The sequence below is a fragment of the Spermophilus citellus genome (assembly GCF_964194105.1).
Source record: "Spermophilus citellus genome assembly, chromosome: 17".
Classification (NCBI taxonomy): Eukaryota; Metazoa; Chordata; class Mammalia; order Rodentia; family Sciuridae; genus Spermophilus; species Spermophilus citellus.
Window position 1 is genome coordinate 21,648,013 of NC_138199.1, and position 25,289 is coordinate 21,673,301.

The window sequence follows — 25,289 nt, forward strand, 5'->3', positions numbered from 1 at the left end:
GAAGATAGTTGGTAAGTTTTGGAAGAAGAGTGAGTATGCAATTTGGACCAAAAGTTCTTTAGCAATAGGGTGTCGGTTAGAGAGTGAATGTAAACGTCAGCACATGTGAAGAGTCAGTCACAATGATGAACTGGGGAACATATGTAGGAAAGCAGATATCAATAGAGACATTAGGAAATCAGGCAAAGTACAAAGTGAGTGAGTGGATTAGACATTTTCAACAGGGTTGAGGTTGAATATATCATCTTAGGAAGAAACAAATGTGTAGTCACCAATAGCATTGACATTTGAGAGCATTAGGCAACCTGGACAAGGATGTTTTTAGTAACCCATGCTCACTTTCCAATGAGGCGTTGGTGCAATCATAAGTGTGACCTTTGCATTTTGTGTCCAGAATATCACTGTGATAAAATGTATATGTGGATCAGGTGACATGAGTGTTTCTTCCACCATTTCTGGGAGTAATATGTTGAAGACATATAAATTAGCCTTTGGGGGTACAAATAGGTGTACCCTGGGTCTATGAATATAGAGATAATGCATGAATAGACCCTACTGTGAATAAATAGTATAACAGGTTCCAATTTAAATAATGGATTGCATTGATATCTGAAAATATATAGGAAATCTAATATTGATACACAACCATTCATTCTAACCAGTTATACATCTAATGGTGATATTGGGGTTATGCTTTACCATGAAGGGGGTGTGAGTTTTGCTTCACAAGGGATTATGGAAATGGAAAAGAATGTGTTTGGAAAGAAGTCTCATGAAAAGACCAGTCAAGAAACGTGGAGGAATACATGTGTTCTGAAGCAGGAAGTGATTGAAAGGGAAATGAATGCCTAGAAATTTGTGAACTTGAGGATGAAATACATATCCTATGATGTGCATCAACTGAAGAAATAGTAATGTACCAGTGTTGAATAAAAATGAACGTCAAAATACACATCATGTCCCATAGGAATCTACTTGCATTCATGTTAAACTGGGTCAGTTACTGTAGAAATATTAGGATTTCAGCACTAGGAAACAAATATGTATTTCAGGTGGATGACTATTTCTGAGAATAATCTTGTGAAAAGTTGATTATAAATCCACATATATGAACATGAATGAATTTAGGGAGTATATAATATGACACATACATTTCATATTTTGAAAAATCTGGAGAGTGTGTGTATGTGTGTGTGTGTGTGTGTGTGTGTGTGTGTGTATATATATATATATATATATATATATATATATATATATATATACACAAAAGAAAAACACACACACAAACACAGACATTAAAGAGTAGAAATATATATGCCAATCGAAATTCATCATGAAATATTTATCATCCACAGATCCAAAAATATTTATTTTACTGAACATGTATTTATGTATCATGTTGTTCATGTGGGAAGCTCACCTGGAGGTTGAATTTTCAGTTCCAACAGCGTTTAGGAGGAGTGATCTCTTCTCACAGTTTGTATCTGCCAAGTCAGCCACCTCACAAGAATGGACGTGGGATAGGAGGTAGGATTCTATATGTGCATGTAAAAATGCATGTTGCTGAATAGGCTACAGAGAAAGGGAGACAGGAATTCACATATTTGTTAACATTCAAAACACATGGAGAACTATTTCTACTAAATTGGACTAGATTTATAACACCTACCCTTTATAATGCCAAAGGCCAGTCCAACTATACACCAGGCCTCCTCTGAACTGCCTGTATTTCTATTCTGTTTGAGTTATTTTTCTCCATCATATTAGTATTCGTAGTCACAATCTAGTAGGGTATGGGTTAGTGTCAGGGATTCAGTATTTCGAACGGAAAATAGGAAAATGAATCCAATGTGTAGGCCAATATGTGCTACAAAAAAATCTTCCCACTCTCATCCAGAACATTGCCTTGACATTACCTTCACAATAAGTAAGACACAATTTGAGGAGAAGAGTTAGAAATGCTGTGAATACATATGTGGAATGGAAAATGCTCAGGAGTTCACAACCTTGGAGGTGGTAGACTACTTTCCATGAGTAAGGGACAGGGTAAACACTCCACAAACGTGGAGCTCTGCTGGCCTAAAGACTTCGTGAGAAACTGCTTCTGAGGTTGGGCACTTGAAATATATGTTGTTGTCAGGAGCTTTAGCTTCCTTTGTAGTGAGACCATCAAACCAGGTCTGCATCTATGTGACCTGGAGGACATGGTTTCTGATTTTCCAATGAACATGAGGCAGAAGTGCTGAATTCTCTCTTTGCAGGTAAACTGTGGCCACTGGGGTCTAAGTGTCTCCCTGTGTGGACTGTGAAGCCATTTGGTCATCCTCCACTTTTCGTGGTGTTTCTTGCTGCTGCACTGGGAGTTTGGAATTTGCTTCAGGAAATACAAGGAGTTCAACTGGGACACAGTGCTGGAGGGAGTTCTGTCACGTGTGGTGGGTCAAGGTCCTAGGAGAATGCACCAGCCAGGCTTCTATCCCACAGAGCTTGCCCCCTTGACCATAGCAACCTGATTCTGAACATTGCCCTGAAACCTCTCCATATAACAAGATGCCTTTACATAGAAGGGTCTGCTCGCTGCACCATGTCAGTCACAAGCCATTTGGAAGCCAATGGCAGATCCACATGGCCCCACCACAGATGTTCTATCACACACCTGCACACCACTGCTCTAGGCCCACTACTCAGCAGGCCCCAACTCACTGGCATCTCTGTTCTACACCATTTTCATGAAACCCAGTCAATCAAGGCACTGTCTGGTACACTCATGATCAGCAACAGGACATCCAAAGGTTCTCCAGTGCCACCTGGTCATGGGAATTTCAAAAATGTCATGGTATTTATCTAGCTAGCCATTTTTAAAGGATGAAGTTGGAGGCACTGTGGGTTTCCATTCCTTCAGGAACCATTAAATGGTGAGGAAGCTCATTTCAACGAAAGCTCTGGAGAACTCTCACAAACAAGGCTTCCCAAGGAGTGGCCAAAAGGTCACAGGAAGCCAGGCCCATTGAGGTCTACAATGTGAGGTCCACGTGTGTTTGGACTCTCCACGATGGCTGCCAGGTCTTTAAGAATAAAATCATGTGATATCCGGGCTGAGATTCCCAGTGCTCTGTGGAAAGCCAGCCTGGGCCTAGATCTCAGTTTCCAAGGGCGACTCTCATGCGTGGCCTCCTAACATCCCGACACAATTCACGGCAATACTTCTCTGAGGTCAGTTCCAGAACTCAGTCTCCAAGGGGAATCACACCAGAGTTCAAGCCCAGGTGGACCCAGTCATCTCTTCCCACTGCCACACCACAATTCAAACCAAAACACTGCCACATGGCCCTCATCTTCTTCCATACAGACACTCATCATAACCTCTGGCTGGAGGTTTCCATGAGGGGCACAGCCCAAGACAGTGTCCACAATAAGCTCCCTTGCCTCTCATTTGCCTAATGTCAGGGTGGCCTGGACACCCTTCCTTTGGACCTGGAGTGATCAAATAGGCCTGCCTTTAATACTGCTCTACTTCTCCAATTGGAGGCCTACTGACTGCCGGGTATAGATTCTTTGTGTGAACTGGAGTCATGAGAAAACCCAAGCACCTATGGGCTAGCCTCTGCATGGCTTTGAAGGACTCATTTGACACAAAGGATCCCTATTCTCACTTGATGGAGGTCAGGAACCTTACAGAGGAAGGCGAGAGACCTCATCCAGGATGACTGCTTTTGTGCCAATTTGGCCTTGGATGCACGCATGGGATCTTTCTTTGGATCCATCAGGTGCTGACAATGTAAGCCACAGCCTCACACAGGGCCAAGAGGCTGATTCAGACACATCCCTTTGCAAAGCAATTAAGCAAAGAGCCACAGGTGATGCCCATTCATTTCCATTTGAAAACTGTTTTCTTCAGGCTTCACAAAGGGGTGCCCTGAGGCAAAGGCCTTCCTGACATTCAGGGCCACAAAAGGATAGGTAAGCCAAAGGCCCAAAGCAGGGTTTCTCTAGGGAGACTTTACTGATCACACTGATATCTGAGTTTTCTGAGATGCTCACCATTTCTTTCAACTATCCAGTACATGGCCATGTCACCGAGCTTGGAGGTGGTACATATCTTGGACACAAAACCATGAGCCTATTCTGGAGAGTGGCCAGAATTCAGGAAGAAAACAGGAACTTAGGAAGATAGTAGGCGTTGCCCATCCATAAGGCAAGCCGCAGTCCATTCATAAATTGGGCAGGATGAATGCTGGGAAGCTTTCTACTAGACAGGACACATCCATTGATGCATTCTCTTTTCTAATGTCTACAACCAGGGACACAGTGGGATACACAAACATAGAAACACTCGCCTTGTCAAAAGCCTTACTAGAAACAGTCCACTCCAAACCAAACAAACCGCCTTTCCTACCTATTCTCAGAACATGAGACAAAACCACAAACTCACACCCACACCCACAAAGGCACCTCCTTCCAAGTTGGTCTGTGACTACCCGGAGTGTCGTCTGACTGGTGGGCCATACTATGTTCCCCCGAAAGGGCCTGTCCTGTCTCACATCTGGCCTCCTTGGCCAACTCTGTGAAGTTGTCAGGAGCCAGCGGTGAGCCACTACCTGCTTTCTCAGGAAAGGCCCCTCTGCAGAGCTTTCCTGGCATTTGGCAATCCTCACCTCAGTGGGTACCAAGAAAGACTGACTCTGTCCTTGGTAAATCCAAACAAGTGAGCCCACTGGGACTGGGACTGGGACTGGCTCTGGGTGCCTGGCTTCCTGGATCCCAAGTTCAGAGAGTTCCATCACCAAGGAAGTGAGGTGAGGTCACTTCCTTCAGGAACTGAATGAGGTCACTGCCTTGGCAACCACTGTGTCCTAACAGTTGCTTCCAAGGCTCCCATGAGATGGAGGCTGCCCCTCCTTCCTGTGACACTTTCACAAGTTAGAATGGAATATCAACCATAGGCACCAAGGAACAGCTCTCCACACAGGCCTGCTTTGGTCCATCTTGTCTACATTAAGAAGAGAGAGGCTCATTCAGACACATCCCTTCATCCTGACCAGGTTGTTTGCCATGGAAGATGACTTCTGCTCTCTCAGGTCCTTCATAGCTGCCTACATCTTCTCCAGGGATCATTTCTGCATGGACCTTTGAGGTTCTCAGCAGGTGGAAGATCCCCCACATTCCTGTATTGTAAGACCCACTCTGTCCCTGCTCTTCTGTAAAGTTAGATTGAGGGAACAGTGTATGGTTAGGGTTAAGAACCTGTTTGATGTGGCTTAGGAATCACTCTGCTGGATGAAGAATGGTATTGGGAACCTGGGATATTTATAATAATATATAGGTGAAATATATGTATGAAAACAGAAATCCAAGTAAGATTTGAAGGCCAGAAGGGCATTGGGCCCTTGATTGGGATACTTAGCTTTGAATGACTTTCTGCACAGATGTCTCAGATAAATCGGTACACAATGGCATAGGACCTTGTACCTTGGATGATTGAATGTAGAAGAGAACATCCAGTCAAAAAGGGATAGTAGGTAGGATTAGGAAGATAGTTGGTAAGTTTTGGAAGAAGAGTGAGTATGCAATTTGGACCAAAAGTTCTTTAGCAATAGGGTGTCGGTTAGAGAGTGAATGTAAACGTCAGCACATGTGAAGAGTCAGTCACAATGATGAACTGGGGAACATATGTAGGAAAGCAGATATCAATAGAGACATTAGGAAATCAGGCAAAGTACAAAGTGAGTGAGTGGATTAGACATTTTCAACAGGGTTGAGGTTGAATATATCATCTTAGGAAGAAACAAATGTGTAGTCACCAATAGCATTGACATTTGAGAGCATTAGGCAACCTGGACAAGGATGTTTTTAGTAACCCATGCTCACTTTCCAATGAGGCGTTGGTGCAATCATAAGTGTGACCTTTGCATTTTGTGTCCAGAATATCACTGTGATAAAATGTATATGTGGATCAGGTGACATGAGTGTTTCTTCCACCATTTCTGGGAGTAATATGTTGAAGACATATAAATTAGCCTTTGGGGGTACAAATAGGTGTACCCTGGGTCTATGAATATAGAGATAATGCATGAATAGACCCTACTGTGAATAAATAGTATAACAGGTTCCAATTTAAATAATGGATTGCATTGATATCTGAAAATATATAGGAAATCTAATATTGATACACAACCATTCATTCTAACCAGTTATACATCTAATGGTGATATTGGGGTTATGCTTTACCATGAAGGGGGTGTGAGTTTTGCTTCACAAGGGATTATGGAAATGGAAAAGAATGTGTTTGGAAAGAAGTCTCATGAAAAGACCAGTCAAGAAACGTGGAGGAATACATGTGTTCTGAAGCAGGAAGTGATTGAAAGGGAAATGAATGCCTAGAAATTTGTGAACTTGAGGATGAAATACATATCCTATGATGTGCATCAACTGAAGAAATAGTAATGTACCAGTGTTGAATAAAAATGAACGTCAAAATACACATCATGTCCCATAGGAATCTACTTGCATTCATGTTAAACTGGGTCAGTTACTGTAGAAATATTAGGATTTCAGCACTAGGAAACAAATATGTATTTCAGGTGGATGACTATTTCTGAGAATAATCTTGTGAAAAGTTGATTATAAATCCACATATATGAACATGAATGAATTTAGGGAGTATATAATATGACACATACATTTCATATTTTGAAAAATCTGGAGAGTGTGTGTATGTGTGTGTGTGTGTGTGTGTGTGTGTGTGTGTATATATATATATATATATATATATATATATATATATATATATACACAAAAGAAAAACACACACACAAACACAGACATTAAAGAGTAGAAATATATATGCCAATCGAAATTCATCATGAAATATTTATCATCCACAGATCCAAAAATATTTATTTTACTGAACATGTATTTATGTATCATGTTGTTCATGTGGGAAGCTCACCTGGAGGTTGAATTTTCAGTTCCAACAGCGTTTAGGAGGAGTGATCTCTTCTCACAGTTTGTATCTGCCAAGTCAGCCACCTCACAAGAATGGACGTGGGATAGGAGGTAGGATTCTATATGTGCATGTAAAAATGCATGTTGCTGAATAGGCTACAGAGAAAGGGAGACAGGAATTCACATATTTGTTAACATTCAAAACACATGGAGAACTATTTCTACTAAATTGGACTAGATTTATAACACCTACCCTTTATAATGCCAAAGGCCAGTCCAACTATACACCAGGCCTCCTCTGAACTGCCTGTATTTCTATTCTGTTTGAGTTATTTTTCTCCATCATATTAGTATTCGTAGTCACAATCTAGTAGGGTATGGGTTAGTGTCAGGGATTCAGTATTTCGAACGGAAAATAGGAAAATGAATCCAATGTGTAGGCCAATATGTGCTACAAAAAAATCTTCCCACTCTCATCCAGAACATTGCCTTGACATTACCTTCACAATAAGTAAGACACAATTTGAGGAGAAGAGTTAGAAATGCTGTGAATACATATGTGGAATGGAAAATGCTCAGGAGTTCACAACCTTGGAGGTGGTAGACTACTTTCCATGAGTAAGGGACAGGGTAAACACTCCACAAACGTGGAGCTCTGCTGGCCTAAAGACTTCGTGAGAAACTGCTTCTGAGGTTGGGCACTTGAAATATATGTTGTTGTCAGGAGCTTTAGCTTCCTTTGTAGTGAGACCATCAAACCAGGTCTGCATCTATGTGACCTGGAGGACATGGTTTCTGATTTTCCAATGAACATGAGGCAGAAGTGCTGAATTCTCTCTTTGCAGGTAAACTGTGGCCACTGGGGTCTAAGTGTCTCCCTGTGTGGACTGTGAAGCCATTTGGTCATCCTCCACTTTTCGTGGTGTTTCTTGCTGCTGCACTGGGAGTTTGGAATTTGCTTCAGGAAATACAAGGAGTTCAACTGGGACACAGTGCTGGAGGGAGTTCTGTCACGTGTGGTGGGTCAAGGTCCTAGGAGAATGCACCAGCCAGGCTTCTATCCCACAGAGCTTGCCCCCTTGACCATAGCAACCTGATTCTGAACATTGCCCTGAAACCTCTCCATATAACAAGATGCCTTTACATAGAAGGGTCTGCTCGCTGCACCATGTCAGTCACAAGCCATTTGGAAGCCAATGGCAGATCCACATGGCCCCACCACAGATGTTCTATCACACACCTGCACACCACTGCTCTAGGCCCACTACTCAGCAGGCCCCAACTCACTGGCATCTCTGTTCTACACCATTTTCATGAAACCCAGTCAATCAAGGCACTGTCTGGTACACTCATGATCAGCAACAGGACATCCAAAGGTTCTCCAGTGCCACCTGGTCATGGGAATTTCAAAAATGTCATGGTATTTATCTAGCTAGCCATTTTTAAAGGATGAAGTTGGAGGCACTGTGGGTTTCCATTCCTTCAGGAACCATTAAATGGTGAGGAAGCTCATTTCAACGAAAGCTCTGGAGAACTCTCACAAACAAGGCTTCCCAAGGAGTGGCCAAAAGGTCACAGGAAGCCAGGCCCATTGAGGTCTACAATGTGAGGTCCACGTGTGTTTGGACTCTCCACGATGGCTGCCAGGTCTTTAAGAATAAAATCATGTGATATCCGGGCTGAGATTCCCAGTGCTCTGTGGAAAGCCAGCCTGGGCCTAGATCTCAGTTTCCAAGGGCGACTCTCATGCGTGGCCTCCTAACATCCCGACACAATTCACGGCAATACTTCTCTGAGGTCAGTTCCAGAACTCAGTCTCCAAGGGGAATCACACCAGAGTTCAAGCCCAGGTGGACCCAGTCATCTCTTCCCACTGCCACACCACAATTCAAACCAAAACACTGCCACATGGCCCTCATCTTCTTCCATACAGACACTCATCATAACCTCTGGCTGGAGGTTTCCATGAGGGGCACAGCCCAAGACAGTGTCCACAATAAGCTCCCTTGCCTCTCATTTGCCTAATGTCAGGGTGGCCTGGACACCCTTCCTTTGGACCTGGAGTGATCAAATAGGCCTGCCTTTAATACTGCTCTACTTCTCCAATTGGAGGCCTACTGACTGCCGGGTATAGATTCTTTGTGTGAACTGGAGTCATGAGAAAACCCAAGCACCTATGGGCTAGCCTCTGCATGGCTTTGAAGGACTCATTTGACACAAAGGATCCCTATTCTCACTTGATGGAGGTCAGGAACCTTACAGAGGAAGGCGAGAGACCTCATCCAGGATGACTGCTTTTGTGCCAATTTGGCCTTGGATGCACGCATGGGATCTTTCTTTGGATCCATCAGGTGCTGACAATGTAAGCCACAGCCTCACACAGGGCCAAGAGGCTGATTCAGACACATCCCTTTGCAAAGCAATTAAGCAAAGAGCCACAGGTGATGCCCATTCATTTCCATTTGAAAACTGTTTTCTTCAGGCTTCACAAAGGGGTGCCCTGAGGCAAAGGCCTTCCTGACATTCAGGGCCACAAAAGGATAGGTAAGCCAAAGGCCCAAAGCAGGGTTTCTCTAGGGAGACTTTACTGATCACACTGATATCTGAGTTTTCTGAGATGCTCACCATTTCTTTCAACTATCCAGTACATGGCCATGTCACCGAGCTTGGAGGTGGTACATATCTTGGACACAAAACCATGAGCCTATTCTGGAGAGTGGCCAGAATTCAGGAAGAAAACAGGAACTTAGGAAGATAGTAGGCGTTGCCCATCCATAAGGCAAGCCGCAGTCCATTCATAAATTGGGCAGGATGAATGCTGGGAAGCTTTCTACTAGACAGGACACATCCATTGATGCATTCTCTTTTCTAATGTCTACAACCAGGGACACAGTGGGATACACAAACATAGAAACACTCGCCTTGTCAAAAGCCTTACTAGAAACAGTCCACTCCAAACCAAACAAACCGCCTTTCCTACCTATTCTCAGAACATGAGACAAAACCACAAACTCACACCCACACCCACAAAGGCACCTCCTTCCAAGTTGGTCTGTGACTACCCGGAGTGTCGTCTGACTGGTGGGCCATACTATGTTCCCCCGAAAGGGCCTGTCCTGTCTCACATCTGGCCTCCTTGGCCAACTCTGTGAAGTTGTCAGGAGCCAGCGGTGAGCCACTACCTGCTTTCTCAGGAAAGGCCCCTCTGCAGAGCTTTCCTGGCATTTGGCAATCCTCACCTCAGTGGGTACCAAGAAAGACTGACTCTGTCCTTGGTAAATCCAAACAAGTGAGCCCACTGGGACTGGGACTGGGACTGGCTCTGGGTGCCTGGCTTCCTGGATCCCAAGTTCAGAGAGTTCCATCACCAAGGAAGTGAGGTGAGGTCACTTCCTTCAGGAACTGAATGAGGTCACTGCCTTGGCAACCACTGTGTCCTAACAGTTGCTTCCAAGGCTCCCATGAGATGGAGGCTGCCCCTCCTTCCTGTGACACTTTCACAAGTTAGAATGGAATATCAACCATAGGCACCAAGGAACAGCTCTCCACACAGGCCTGCTTTGGTCCATCTTGTCTACATTAAGAAGAGAGAGGCTCATTCAGACACATCCCTTCATCCTGACCAGGTTGTTTGCCATGGAAGATGACTTCTGCTCTCTCAGGTCCTTCATAGCTGCCTACATCTTCTCCAGGGATCATTTCTGCATGGACCTTTGAGGTTCTCAGCAGGTGGAAGATCCCCCACATTCCTGTATTGTAAGACCCACTCTGTCCCTGCTCTTCTGTAAAGTTAGATTGAGGGAACAGTGTATGGTTAGGGTTAAGAACCTGTTTGATGTGGCTTAGGAATCACTCTGCTGGATGAAGAATGGTATTGGGAACCTGGGATATTTATAATAATATATAGGTGAAATATATGTATGAAAACAGAAATCCAAGTAAGATTTGAAGGCCAGAAGGGCATTGGGCCCTTGATTGGGATACTTAGCTTTGAATGACTTTCTGCACAGATGTCTCAGATAAATCGGTACACAATGGCATAGGACCTTGTACCTTGGATGATTGAATGTAGAAGAGAACATCCAGTCAAAAAGGGATAGTAGGTAGGATTAGGAAGATAGTTGGTAAGTTTTGGAAGAAGAGTGAGTATGCAATTTGGACCAAAAGTTCTTTAGCAATAGGGTGTCGGTTAGAGAGTGAATGTAAACGTCAGCACATGTGAAGAGTCAGTCACAATGATGAACTGGGGAACATATGTAGGAAAGCAGATATCAATAGAGACATTAGGAAATCAGGCAAAGTACAAAGTGAGTGAGTGGATTAGACATTTTCAACAGGGTTGAGGTTGAATATATCATCTTAGGAAGAAACAAATGTGTAGTCACCAATAGCATTGACATTTGAGAGCATTAGGCAACCTGGACAAGGATGTTTTTAGTAACCCATGCTCACTTTCCAATGAGGCGTTGGTGCAATCATAAGTGTGACCTTTGCATTTTGTGTCCAGAATATCACTGTGATAAAATGTATATGTGGATCAGGTGACATGAGTGTTTCTTCCACCATTTCTGGGAGTAATATGTTGAAGACATATAAATTAGCCTTTGGGGGTACAAATAGGTGTACCCTGGGTCTATGAATATAGAGATAATGCATGAATAGACCATACTGTGAATAAATAGTATAACAGGTTCCAATTTAAATAATGGATTGCATTGATATCTGAAAATATATAGGAAATCTAATATTGATACACAACCATTCATTCTAACCAGTTATACATCTAATGGTGATATTGGGGTTATGGTTTACCATGAAGGGGGTGTGAGTTTTGCTTCACAAGGGATTATGGAAATGGAAAAGAATGTGTTTGGAAAGAAGTCTCATGAAAAGACCAGTCAAGAAACGTGGAGGAATACATGTGTTCTGAAGCAGGAAGTGATTGAAAGGGAAATGAATGCCTAGAAATTTGTGAACTTGAGGATGAAATACATATCCTATGATGTGCATCAACTGAAGAAATAGTAATGTACCAGTGTTGAATAAAAATGAACGTCAAAATACACATCATGTCCCATAGGAATCTACTTGCATTCATGTTAAACTGGGTCAGTTACTGTAGAAATATTAGGATTTCAGCACTAGGAAACAAATATGTATTTCAGGTGGATGACTATTTCTGAGAATAATCTTGTGAAAAGTTGATTATAAATCCACATATATGAACATGAATGAATTTAGGGAGTATATAATATGACACATACATTTCATATTTTGAAAAATCTGGAGAGTGTGTGTATGTGTGTGTGTGTGTGTGTGTGTGTGTATATATATATATATATATATATATATATATATATATACACACACAAAAGAAAAACACACACACAAACACAGACATTAAAGAGTAGAAATATATATGCCAATCGAAATTCATCATGAAATATTTATCATCCACAGATCCAAAAATATTTATTTTACTGAACATGTATTTATGTATCATGTTGTTCATGTGGGAAGCTCACCTGGAGGTTGAATTTTCAGTTCCAACAGCGTTTAGGAGGAGTGATCTCTTCTCACAGTTTGTATCTGCCAAGTCAGCCACCTCACAAGAATGGACGTGGGATAGGAGGTAGGATTCTATATGTGCATGTAAAAATGCATGTTGCTGAATAGGCTACAGAGAAAGGGAGACAGGAATTCACATATTTGTTAACATTCAAAACACATGGAGAACTATTTCTACTAAATTGGACTAGATTTATAACACCTACCCTTTATAATGCCAAAGGCCAGTCCAACTATACACCAGGCCTCCTCTGAACTGCCTGTATTTCTATTCTGTTTGAGTTATTTTTCTCCATCATATTAGTATTCGTAGTCACAATCTAGTAGGGTATGGGTTAGTGTCAGGGATTCAGTATTTCGAACGGAAAATAGGAAAATGAATCCAATGTGTAGGCCAATATGTGCTACAAAAAAATCTTCCCACTCTCATCCAGAACATTGCCTTGACATTACCTTCACAATAAGTAAGACACAATTTGAGGAGAAGAGTTAGAAATGCTGTGAATACATATGTGGAATGGAAAATGCTCAGGAGTTCACAACCTTGGAGGTGGTAGACTACTTTCCATGAGTAAGGGACAGGGTAAACACTCCACAAACGTGGAGCTCTGCTGGCCTAAAGACTTCGTGAGAAACTGCTTCTGAGGTTGGGCACTTGAAATATATGTTGTTGTCAGGAGCTTTAGCTTCCTTTGTAGTGAGACCATCAAACCAGGTCTGCATCTATGTGACCTGGAGGACATGGTTTCTGATTTTCCAATGAACATGAGGCAGAAGTGCTGAATTCTCTCTTTGCAGGTAAACTGTGGCCACTGGGGTCTAAGTGTCTCCCTGTGTGGACTGTGAAGCCATTTGGTCATCCTCCACTTTTCGTGGTGTTTCTTGCTGCTGCACTGGGAGTTTGGAATTTGCTTCAGGAAATACAAGGAGTTCAACTGGGACACAGTGCTGGAGGGAGTTCTGTCACGTGTGGTGGGTCAAGGTCCTAGGAGAATGCACCAGCCAGGCTTCTATCCCACAGAGCTTGCCCCCTTGACCATAGCAACCTGATTCTGAACATTGCCCTGAAACCTCTCCATATAACAAGATGCCTTTACATAGAAGGGTCTGCTCGCTGCACCATGTCAGTCACAAGCCATTTGGAAGCCAATGGCAGATCCACATGGCCCCACCACAGATGTTCTATCACACACCTGCACACCACTGCTCTAGGCCCACTACTCAGCAGGCCCCAACTCACTGGCATCTCTGTTCTACACCATTTTCATGAAACCCAGTCAATCAAGGCACTGTCTGGTACACTCATGATCAGCAACAGGACATCCAAAGGTTCTCCAGTGCCACCTGGTCATGGGAATTTCAAAAATGTCATGGTATTTATCTAGCTAGCCATTTTTAAAGGATGAAGTTGGAGGCACTGTGGGTTTCCATTCCTTCAGGAACCATTAAATGGTGAGGAAGCTCATTTCAACGAAAGCTCTGGAGAACTCTCACAAACAAGGCTTCCCAAGGAGTGGCCAAAAGGTCACAGGAAGCCAGGCCCATTGAGGTCTACAATGTGAGGTCCACGTGTGTTTGGACTCTCCACGATGGCTGCCAGGTCTTTAAGAATAAAATCATGTGATATCCGGGCTGAGATTCCCAGTGCTCTGTGGAAAGCCAGCCTGGGCCTAGATCTCAGTTTCCAAGGGCGACTCTCATGCGTGGCCTCCTAACATCCCGACACAATTCACGGCAATACTTCTCTGAGGTCAGTTCCAGAACTCAGTCTCCAAGGGGAATCACACCAGAGTTCAAGCCCAGGTGGACCCAGTCATCTCTTCCCACTGCCACACCACAATTCAAACCAAAACACTGCCACATGGCCCTCATCTTCTTCCATACAGACACTCATCATAACCTCTGGCTGGAGGTTTCCATGAGGGGCACAGCCCAAGACAGTGTCCACAATAAGCTCCCTTGCCTCTCATTTGCCTAATGTCAGGGTGGCCTGGACACCCTTCCTTTGGACCTGGAGTGATCAAATAGGCCTGCCTTTAATACTGCTCTACTTCTCCAATTGGAGGCCTACTGACTGCCGGGTATAGATTCTTTGTGTGAACTGGAGTCATGAGAAAACCCAAGCACCTATGGGCTAGCCTCTGCATGGCTTTGAAGGACTCATTTGACACAAAGGATCCCTATTCTCACTTGATGGAGGTCAGGAACCTTACAGAGGAAGGCGAGAGACCTCATCCAGGATGACTGCTTTTGTGCCAATTTGGCCTTGGATGCACGCATGGGATCTTTCTTTGGATCCATCAGGTGCTGACAATGTAAGCCACAGCCTCACACAGGGCCAAGAGGCTGATTCAGACACATCCCTTTGCAAAGCAATTAAGCAAAGAGCCACAGGTGATGCCCATTCATTTCCATTTGAAAACTGTTTTCTTCAGGCTTCACAAAGGGGTGCCCTGAGGCAAAGGCCTTCCTGACATTCAGGGCCACAAAAGGATAGGTAAGCCAAAGGCCCAAAGCAGGGTTTCTCTAGGGAGACTTTACTGATCACACTGATATCTGAGTTTTCTGAGATGCTCACCATTTCTTTCAACTATCCAGTACATGGCCATGTCACCGAGCTTGGAGGTGGTACATATCTTGGACACAAAACCATGAGCCTATTCTGGAGAGTGGCCAGAATTCAGGAAGAAAACAGGAACTTAGGAAGATAGTAGGCGTTGCCCATCCATAAGGCAAGCCACAGTCCATTCATAAATTGGGCAGGATGAATGCTGGGAAGCTTTCTACTAGACAGGACACATCCATTGATGCATTCTCTTTTCTAATGTCTACAACCAGGGACACAGTGGGATACACAAACATAGAAACACTCGCCTTGTCAAAAGCCTTACTAGAAACAGTCCACTCCAAACCAAACAAACCGCCTTTCCTACCTATTCTCAGAACATGAGACAAAACCACAAACTCACACCCACACCCACAAAGGCACCTCCTTCCAAGTTGGTCTGTGACTACCCGGAGTGTCGTCTGACTGGTGGGCCATACTATGTTCCCCCGAAAGGGCCTGTCCTGTCTCACATCTGGCCTCCTTGGCCAACTCTGTGAAGTTGTCAGGAGCCAGCGGTGAGCCACTACCTGCTTTCTCAGGAAAGGCCCCTCTGCAGAGCTTTCCTGGCATTTGGCAATCCTCACCTCAGTGGGTACCAAGAAAGACTGACTCTGTCCTTGGTAAATCCAAACAAGTGAGCCCACTGGGACTGGGACTGGGACTGGCTCTGGGTGCCTGGCTTCCTGGATCCCAAGTTCAGAGAGTTCCATCACCAAGGAAGTGAGGTGAGGTCACTTCCTTCAGGAACTGAATGAGGTCACTGCCTTGGCAACCACTGTGTCCTAACAGTTGCTTCCAAGGCTCCCATGAGATGGAGGCTGCCCCTCCTTCCTGTGACACTTTCACAAGTTAGAATGGAATATCAACCATAGGCACCAAGGAACAGCTCTCCACACAGGCCTGCTTTGGTCCATCTTGTCTACATTAAGAAGAGAGAGGCTCATTCAGACACATCCCTTCATCCTGACCAGGTTGTTTGCCATGGAAGATGACTTCTGCTCTCTCAGGTCCTTCATAGCTGCCTACATCTTCTCCAGGGATCATTTCTGCATGGACCTTTGAGGTTCTCAGCAGGTGGAAGATCCCCCACATTCCTGTATTGTAAGACCCACTCTGTCCCTGCTCTTCTGTAAAGTTAGATTGAGGGAACAGTGTATGGTTAGGGTTAAGAACCTGTTTGATGTGGCTTAGGAATCACTCTGCTGGATGAAGAATGGTATTGGGAACCTGGGATATTTATAATAATATATAGGTGAAATATATGTATGAAAACAGAAATCCAAGTAAGATTTGAAGGCCAGAAGGGCATTGGGCCCTTGATTGGGATACTTAGCTTTGAATGACTTTCTGCACAGATGTCTCAGATAAATCGGTACACAATGGCATAGGACCTTGTACCTTGGATGATTGAATGTAGAAGAGAACATCCAGTCAAAAAGGGATAGTAGGTAGGATTAGGAAGATAGTTGGTAAGTTTTGGAAGAAGAGTGAGTATGCAATTTGGACCAAAAGTTCTTTAGCAATAGGGTGTCGGTTAGAGAGTGAATGTAAACGTCAGCACATGTGAAGAGTCAGTCACAATGATGAACTGGGGAACATATGTAGGAAAGCAGATATCAATAGAGACATTAGGAAATCAGGCAAAGTATAAAGTGAGTGAGTGGATTAGACATTTTCAACAGGGTTGAGGTTGAATATATCATCTTAGGAAGAAACAAATGTGTAGTCACCAATAGCATTGACATTTGAGAGCATTAGGCAACCTGGACAAGGATGTTTTTAGTAATCCATGCTCACTTTCCAATGAGGCTTTGGTGCAATCATAAGTGTGACCTTTGCATTTTGTGTCCAGAATATCACTGTGATAAAATGTATATGTAGATCAGGTGACATGAGTGTTTCTTCCACCATTTCTGGGAGTAATATGTTGAAGACATATAAATTAGCCTTTGGGGGTACAAATAGGTGTACCCTGGGTCTATGAATATAGAGATAATGCATGAATAGACCCTACTGTGAATAAATAGTATAACAGGTTCCAATTTAAATAATGGATTGCATTGATATCTGAAAATATATAGGAAATCTAATATTGATACACAACCATTCATTCTAACCAGTTATACATCTAATGGTGATATTGGGGTTATGGTTTACCATGAAGGGGGTGTGAGTTTTGCTTCACAAGGGATTATGGAAATGGAAAAGAATGTGTTTGGAAAGAAGTCTCATGAAAAGACCAGTCAAGAAACGTGGAGGAATACATGTGTTCTGAAGCAGGAAGTGATTGAAAGGGAAATGAATGCCTAGAAATTTGTGAACTTGAGGATGAAATACATATCCTATGATGTGCATCAACTGAAGAAATAGTAATGTACCAGTGTTGAATAAAAATGAACGTCAAAATACACATCATGTCCCATAGGAATCTACTTGCATTCATGTTAAACTGGGTCAGTTACTGTAGAAATATTAGGATTTCAGCACTAGGAAACAAATATGTATTTCAGGTGGATGACTATTTCTGAGAATAATCTTGTGAAAAGTTGATTATAAATCCACATATATGAACATGAATGAATTTAGGGAGTATATAATATGACACATACATTTCATATTTTGAAAAATCTGGAGAGTGTGTGTATGTGTGTGTGTGTGTGTGTGTGTGTGTGTGTATATATATATATATATATATATATATATATATATATATATACACAAAAGAAAAACACACACACAAACACAGACATTAAAGAGTAGAAATATATATGCCAATCGAAATTCATCATGAAATATTTATCATCCACAGATCCAAAAATATTTATTTTACTGAACATGTATTTATGTATCATGTTGTTCATGTGGGAAGCTCACCTGGAGGTTGAATTTTCAGTTCCAACAGCGTTTAGGAGGAGTGATCTCTTCTCACAGTTTGTATCTGCCAAGTCAGCCACCTCACAAGAATGGACGTGGGATAGGAGGTAGGATTCTATATGTGCATGTAAAAATGCATGTTGCTGAATAGGCTACAGAGAAAGGGAGACAGGAATTCACATATTTGTTAACATTCAAAACACATGGAGAACTATTTCTACTAAATTGGACTAGATTTATAACACCTACCCTTTATAATGCCAAAGGCCAGTCCAACTATACACCAGGCCTCCTCTGAACTGCCTGTATTTCTATTCTGTTTGAGTTATTTTTCTCCATCATATTAGTATTCGTAGTCACAATCTAGTAGGGTATGGGTTAGTGTCAGGGATTCAGTATTTCGAACGGAAAATAGGAAAATGAATCCAATGTGTAGGCCAATATGTGCTACAAAAAAATCTTCCCACTCTCATCCAGAACATTGCCTTGACATTACCTTCACAATAAGTAAGACACAATTTGAGGAGAAGAGTTAGAAATGCTGTGAATACATATGTGGAATGGAAAATGCTCAGGAGTTCACAACCTTGGAGGTGGTAGACTACTTTCCATGAGTAAGGGACAGGGTAAACACTCCACAAACGTGGAGCTCTGCTGGCCTAAAGACTTCGTGAGAAACTGCTTCTGAGGTTGGGCACTTGAAATATATGTTGTTGTCAGGAGCTTTAGCTTCCTTTGTAGTGAGACCATCAAACCAGGTCTGCATCTATGTGACCTGGAGGACATGGTTTCTGATTTTCCAATGAACATGAGGCAGAAGTGCTGAATTCTCTCTTTGCAGGTAAACTGTGGCCACTGGGGTCTAAGTGTCTCCCTGTGTGGACTGTGAAGCCATTTGGTCATCCTCCACTTTTCGTGGTGTTTCTTGCTGCTGCACTGGGAGTTTGGAATTTGCTTCAGGAAATACAAGGAGTTCAACTGGGACACAGTGCTGGAGGGAGTTCTGTCACGTGTGGTGGGTCAAGGTCCTAGGAGAATGCACCAGCCAGGCTTCTATCCCACAGAGCTTGCCCCCTTGACCATAGCAACCTGATTCTGAACATTGCCCTGAAACCTCTCCATATAACAAGATGCCTTTACATAGAAGGGTCTGCTCGCTGCACCATGTCAGTCACAAGCCATTTGGAAGCCAATGGCAGATCCACATGGCCCCACCACAGATGTTCTATCACACACCTGCACACCACTGCTCTAGGCCCACTACTCAGCAGGCCCCAACTCACTGGCATCTCTGTTCTACACCATTTTCATGAAACCCAGTCAATCAAGGCACTGTCTGGTACACTCATGATCAGCAACAGGACATCCAAAGGTTCTCCAGTGCCACCTGGTCATGGGAATTTCAAAAATGTCATGGTATTTATCTAGCTAGCCATTTTTAAAGGATGAAGTTGGAGGCACTGTGGGTTTCCATTCCTTCAGGAACCATTAAATGGTGAGGAAGCTCATTTCAACGAAAGCTCTGGAGAACTCTCACAAACAAGGCTTCCCAAGGAGTGGCCAAAAGGTCACAGGAAGCCAGGCCCATTGAGGTCTACAATGTGAGGTCCACGTGTGTTTGGACTCTCCACGATGGCTGCCAGGTCTTTAAGAATAAAATCATGTGATATCCGGGCTGAGATTCCCAGTGCTCTGTGGAAAGCCAGCCTGGGCCTAGATCTCAGTTTCCAAGGGCGACTCTCATGCGTGGCCTCCTAACATCCCGACACAATTCACGGCAATACTTCTCTGAGGTCAGTTCCAGAACTCAGTCTCCAAGGGGAATCACACCAGAGTTCAAGCCCAGGTGGACCCAGTCATCTCTTCCCACTGCCACACCACAATTCAAACCAAAACACTGCCACATGGCCCTCATCTTCTTCCATACAGACACTCATCATAACCTCTGGCTGGAGGTTTCCATGAGGGGCACAGCCCAAGACAGTGTCCACAATAAGCTCCCTTGCCTCTCATTTGCCTAATGTCAGGGTGGCCTGGACACCCTTCCTTTGGACCTGGAGTGATCAAATAGGCCTGCCTTTAATACTGCTCTACTTCTCCAATTGGAGGCCTACTGACTGCCGGGTATAGATTCTTTGTGTGAACTGGAGTCATGAGAAAACCCAAGCACCTATGGGCTAGCCTCTGCATGGCTTTGAAGGACTCATTTGACACAAAGGATCCCTATTCTCACTTGATGGAGGTCAGGAACCTTACAGAGGAAGGCGAGAGACCTCATCCAGGATGACTGCTTTTGTGCCAATTTGGCCTTGGATGCACGCATGGGATCTTTCTTTGGATCCACCAGGTGCTGACAATGTAAGCCACAGCCTCACACAGGGCCAAGAGGCTGATTCAGACACATCCCTTTGCAAAGCAATTAAGCAAAGAGCCACAGGTGATGCCCATTCATTTCCATTTGAAAACTGTTTGTTTTCTTCAGGCTTCACAAAGGGGTGCCCTGAGGCAAAGGCCTTCCTGACATTCAGGGCCACAAAAGGATAGGTAAGCCAAAGGCCCAAAGCAGGGTTTCTCTAGGGAGACTTTACTGATCACACTGATATCTGAGTTTTCTGAGATGCTCACCATTTCTTTCAACTATCCAGTACATGGCCATGTCACCGAGCTTGGAGGTGGTACATATCTTGGACACAAAACCATGAGCCTATTCTGGAGAGTGGCCAGAATTCAGGAAGAAAACAGGAACTTAGGAAGATAGTAGGCGTTGCCCATCCATAAGGCAAGCCACAGTCCATTCATAAATTGGGCAGGATGAATGCTGGGAAGCTTTCTACTAGACAGGACACATCCATTGATGCATTCTCTTTTCTAATGTCTACAACCAGGGACACAGTGGGATACACAAACATAGAAACACTCGCCTTGTCAAAAGCCTTACTAGAAACAGTCCACTCCAAACCAAACAAACCGCCTTTCCTACCTATTCTCAGAACATGAGACAAAACCACAAACTCACACCCACACCCACAAAGGCACCTCCTTCCAAGTTGGTCTGTGACTACCCGGAGTGTCGTCTGACTGGTGGGCCATACTATGTTCCCCCGAAAGGGCCTGTCCTGTCTCACATCTGGCCTCCTTGGCCAACTCTGTGAAGTTGTCAGGAGCCAGCGGTGAGCCACTACCTGCTTTCTCAGGAAAGGCCCCTCTGCAGAGCTTTCCTGGCATTTGGCAATCCTCACCTCAGTGGGTACCAAGAAAGACTGACTCTGTCCTTGGTAAATCCAAACAAGTGAGCCCACTGGGACTGGGACTGGGACTGGCTCTGGGTGCCTGGCTTCCTGGATCCCAAGTTCAGAGAGTTCCATCACCAAGGAAGTGAGGTGAGGTCACTTCCTTCAGGAACTGAATGAGGTCACTGCCTTGGCAACCACTGTGTCCTAACAGTTGCTTCCAAGGCTCCCATGAGATGGAGGCTGCCCCTCCTTCCTGTGACACTTTCACAAGTTAGAATGGAATATCAACCATAGGCACCAAGGAACAGCTCTCCACACAGGCCTGCTTTGGTCCATCTTGTCTACATTAAGAAGAGAGAGGCTCATTCAGACACATCCCTTCATCCTGACCAGGTTGTTTGCCATGGAAGATGACTTCTGCTCTCTCAGGTCCTTCATAGCTGCCTACATCTTCTCCAGGGATCATTTCTGCATGGACCTTTGAGGTTCTCAGCAGGTGGAAGATCCCCCACATTCCTGTATTGTAAGACCCACTCTGTCCCTGCTCTTCTGTAAAGTTAGATTGAGGGAACAGTGTATGGTTAGGGTTAAGAACCTGTTTGATGTGGCTTAGGAATCACTCTGCTGGATGAAGAATGGTATTGGGAACCTGGGATATTTATAATAATATATAGGTGAAATATATGTATGAAAACAGAAATCCAAGTAAGATTTGAAGGCCAGAAGGGCATTGGGCCCTTGATTGGGATACTTAGCTTTGAATGACTTTCTGCACAGATGTCTCAGATAAATCGGTACACAATGGCATAGGACCTTGTACCTTGGATGATTGAATGTAGAAGAGAACATCCAGTCAAAAAGGGATAGTAGGTAGGATTAGGAAGATAGTTGGTAAGTTTTGGAAGAAGAGTGAGTATGCAATTTGGACCAAAAGTTCTTTAGCAATAGGGTGTCGGTTAGAGAGTGAATGTAAACGTCAGCACATGTGAAGAGTCAGTCACAATGATGAACTGGGGAACATATGTAGGAAAGCAGATATCAATAGAGACATTAGGAAATCAGGCAAAGTACAAAGTGAGTGAGTGGATTAGACATTTTCAACAGGGTTGAGGTTGAATATATCATCTTAGGAAGAAACAAATGTGTAGTCACCAATAGCATTGACATTTGAGAGCATTAGGCAACCTGGACAAGGATGTTTTTAGTAATCCATGCTCACTTTCCAATGAGGCGTTGGTGCAATCATAAGTGTGACCTTTGCATTTTGTGTCCAGAATATCACTGTGATAAAATGTATATGTGGATCAGGTGACATGAGTGTTTCTTCCACCATTTCTGGGAGTAATATGTTGAAGACATATAAATTAGCCTTTGGGGGTACAAATAGGTGTACCCTGGGTCTATGAATATAGAGATAATGCATGAATAGACCCTACTGTGAATAAATAGTATAACAGGTTCCAATTTAAATAATGGATTGCATTGATATCTGAAAATATATAGGAAATCTAATATTGATACACAACCATTCATTCTAACCAGTTATACATCTAATGGTGATATTGGGGTTATGGTTTACCATGAAGGGGGTGTGAGTTTTGCTTCACAAGGGATTATGGAAATGGAAAAGAATGTGTTTGGAAAGAAGTCTCATGAAAAGACCAGTCAAGAAACGTGGAGGAATACATGTGTTCTGAAGCAGGAAGTGATTGAAAGGGAAATGAATGCCTAGAAATTTGTGAACTTGAGGATGAAATACATATCCTATGATGTGCATCAACTGAAGAAATAGTAATGTACCAGTGTTGAATAAAAATGAACGTCAAAATACACATCATGTCCCATAGGAATCTACTTGCATTCATGTTAAACTGGGTCAGTTACTGTAGAAATATTAGGATTTCAGCACTAGGAAACAAATATGTATTTCAGGTGGATGACTATTTCTGAGAATAATCTTGTGAAAAGTTGATTATAAATCCACATATATGAACATGAATGAATTTAGGGAGTATATAATATGACACATACATTTCATATTTTGAAAAATCTGGAGAGTGTGTGTATGTGTGTGTGTGTGTGTGTGTGTGTGTATATATATATATATATATATATATATATATATATACACAAAAGAAAAACACACACACAAACACAGACATTAAAGAGTAGAAATATATATGCCAATCGAAATTCATCATGAAATATTTATCATCCACAGATCCAAAAATATTTATTTTACTGAACATGTATTTATGTATCATGTTGTTCATGTGGGAAGCTCACCTGGAGGTTGAATTTTCAGTTCCAACAGCGTTTAGGAGGAGTGATCTCTTCTCACAGTTTGTATCTGCCAAGTCAGCCACCTCACAAGAATGGACGTGGGATAGGAGGTAGGATTCTATATGTGCATGTAAAAATGCATGTTGCTGAATAGGCTACAGAGAAAGGGAGACAGGAATTCACATATTTGTTAACATTCAAAACACATGGAGAACTATTTCTACTAAATTGGACTAGATTTATAACACCTACCCTTTATAATGCCAAAGGCCAGTCCAACTATACACCAGGCCTCCTCTGAACTGCCTGTATTTCTATTCTGTTTGAGTTATTTTTCTCCATCATATTAGTATTCGTAGTCACAATCTAGTAGGGTATGGGTTAGTGTCAGGGATTCAGTATTTCGAACGGAAAATAGGAAAATGAATCCAATGTGTAGGCCAATATGTGCTACAAAAAAATCTTCCCACTCTCATCCAGAACATTGCCTTGACATTACCTTCACAATAAGTAAGACACAATTTGAGGAGAAGAGTTAGAAATGCTGTGAATACATATGTGGAATGGAAAATGCTCAGGAGTTCACAACCTTGGAGGTGGTAGACTACTTTCCATGAGTAAGGGACAGGGTAAACACTCCACAAACGTGGAGCTCTGCTGGCCTAAAGACTTCGTGAGAAACTGCTTCTGAGGTTGGGCACTTGAAATATATGTTGTTGTCAGGAGCTTTAGCTTCCTTTGTAGTGAGACCATCAAACCAGGTCTGCATCTATGTGACCTGGAGGACATGGTTTCTGATTTTCCAATGAACATGAGGCAGAAGTGCTGAATTCTCTCTTTGCAGGTAAACTGTGGCCACTGGGGTCTAAGTGTCTCCCTGTGTGGACTGTGAAGCCATTTGGTCATCCTCCACTTTTCGTGGTGTTTCTTGCTGCTGCACTGGGAGTTTGGAATTTGCTTCAGGAAATACAAGGAGTTCAACTGGGACACAGTGCTGGAGGGAGTTCTGTCACGTGTGGTGGGTCAAGGTCCTAGGAGAATGCACCAGCCAGGCTTCTATCCCACAGAGCTTGCCCCCTTGACCATAGCAACCTGATTCTGAACATTGCCCTGAAACCTCTCCATATAACAAGATGCCTTTACATAGAAGGGTCTGCTCGCTGCACCATGTCAGTCACAAGCCATTTGGAAGCCAATGGCAGATCCACATGGCCCCACCACAGATGTTCTATCACACACCTGCACACCACTGCTCTAGGCCCACTACTCAGCAGGCCCCAACTCACTGGCATCTCTGTTCTACACCATTTTCATGAAACCCAGTCAATCAAGGCACTGTCTGGTACACTCATGATCAGCAACAGGACATCCAAAGGTTCTCCAGTGCCACCTGGTCATGGGAATTTCAAAAATGTCATGGTATTTATCTAGCTAGCCATTTTTAAAGGATGAAGTTGGAGGCACTGTGGGTTTCCATTCCTTCAGGAACCATTAAATGGTGAGGAAGCTCATTTCAACGAAAGCTCTGGAGAACTCTCACAAACAAGGCTTCCCAAGGAGTGGCCAAAAGGTCACAGGAAGCCAGGCCCATTGAGGTCTACAATGTGAGGTCCACGTGTGTTTGGACTCTCCACGATGGCTGCCAGGTCTTTAAGAATAAAATCATGTGATATCCGGGCTGAGATTCCCAGTGCTCTGTGGAAAGCCAGCCTGGGCCTAGATCTCAGTTTCCAAGGGCGACTCTCATGCGTGGCCTCCTAACATCCCGACACAATTCA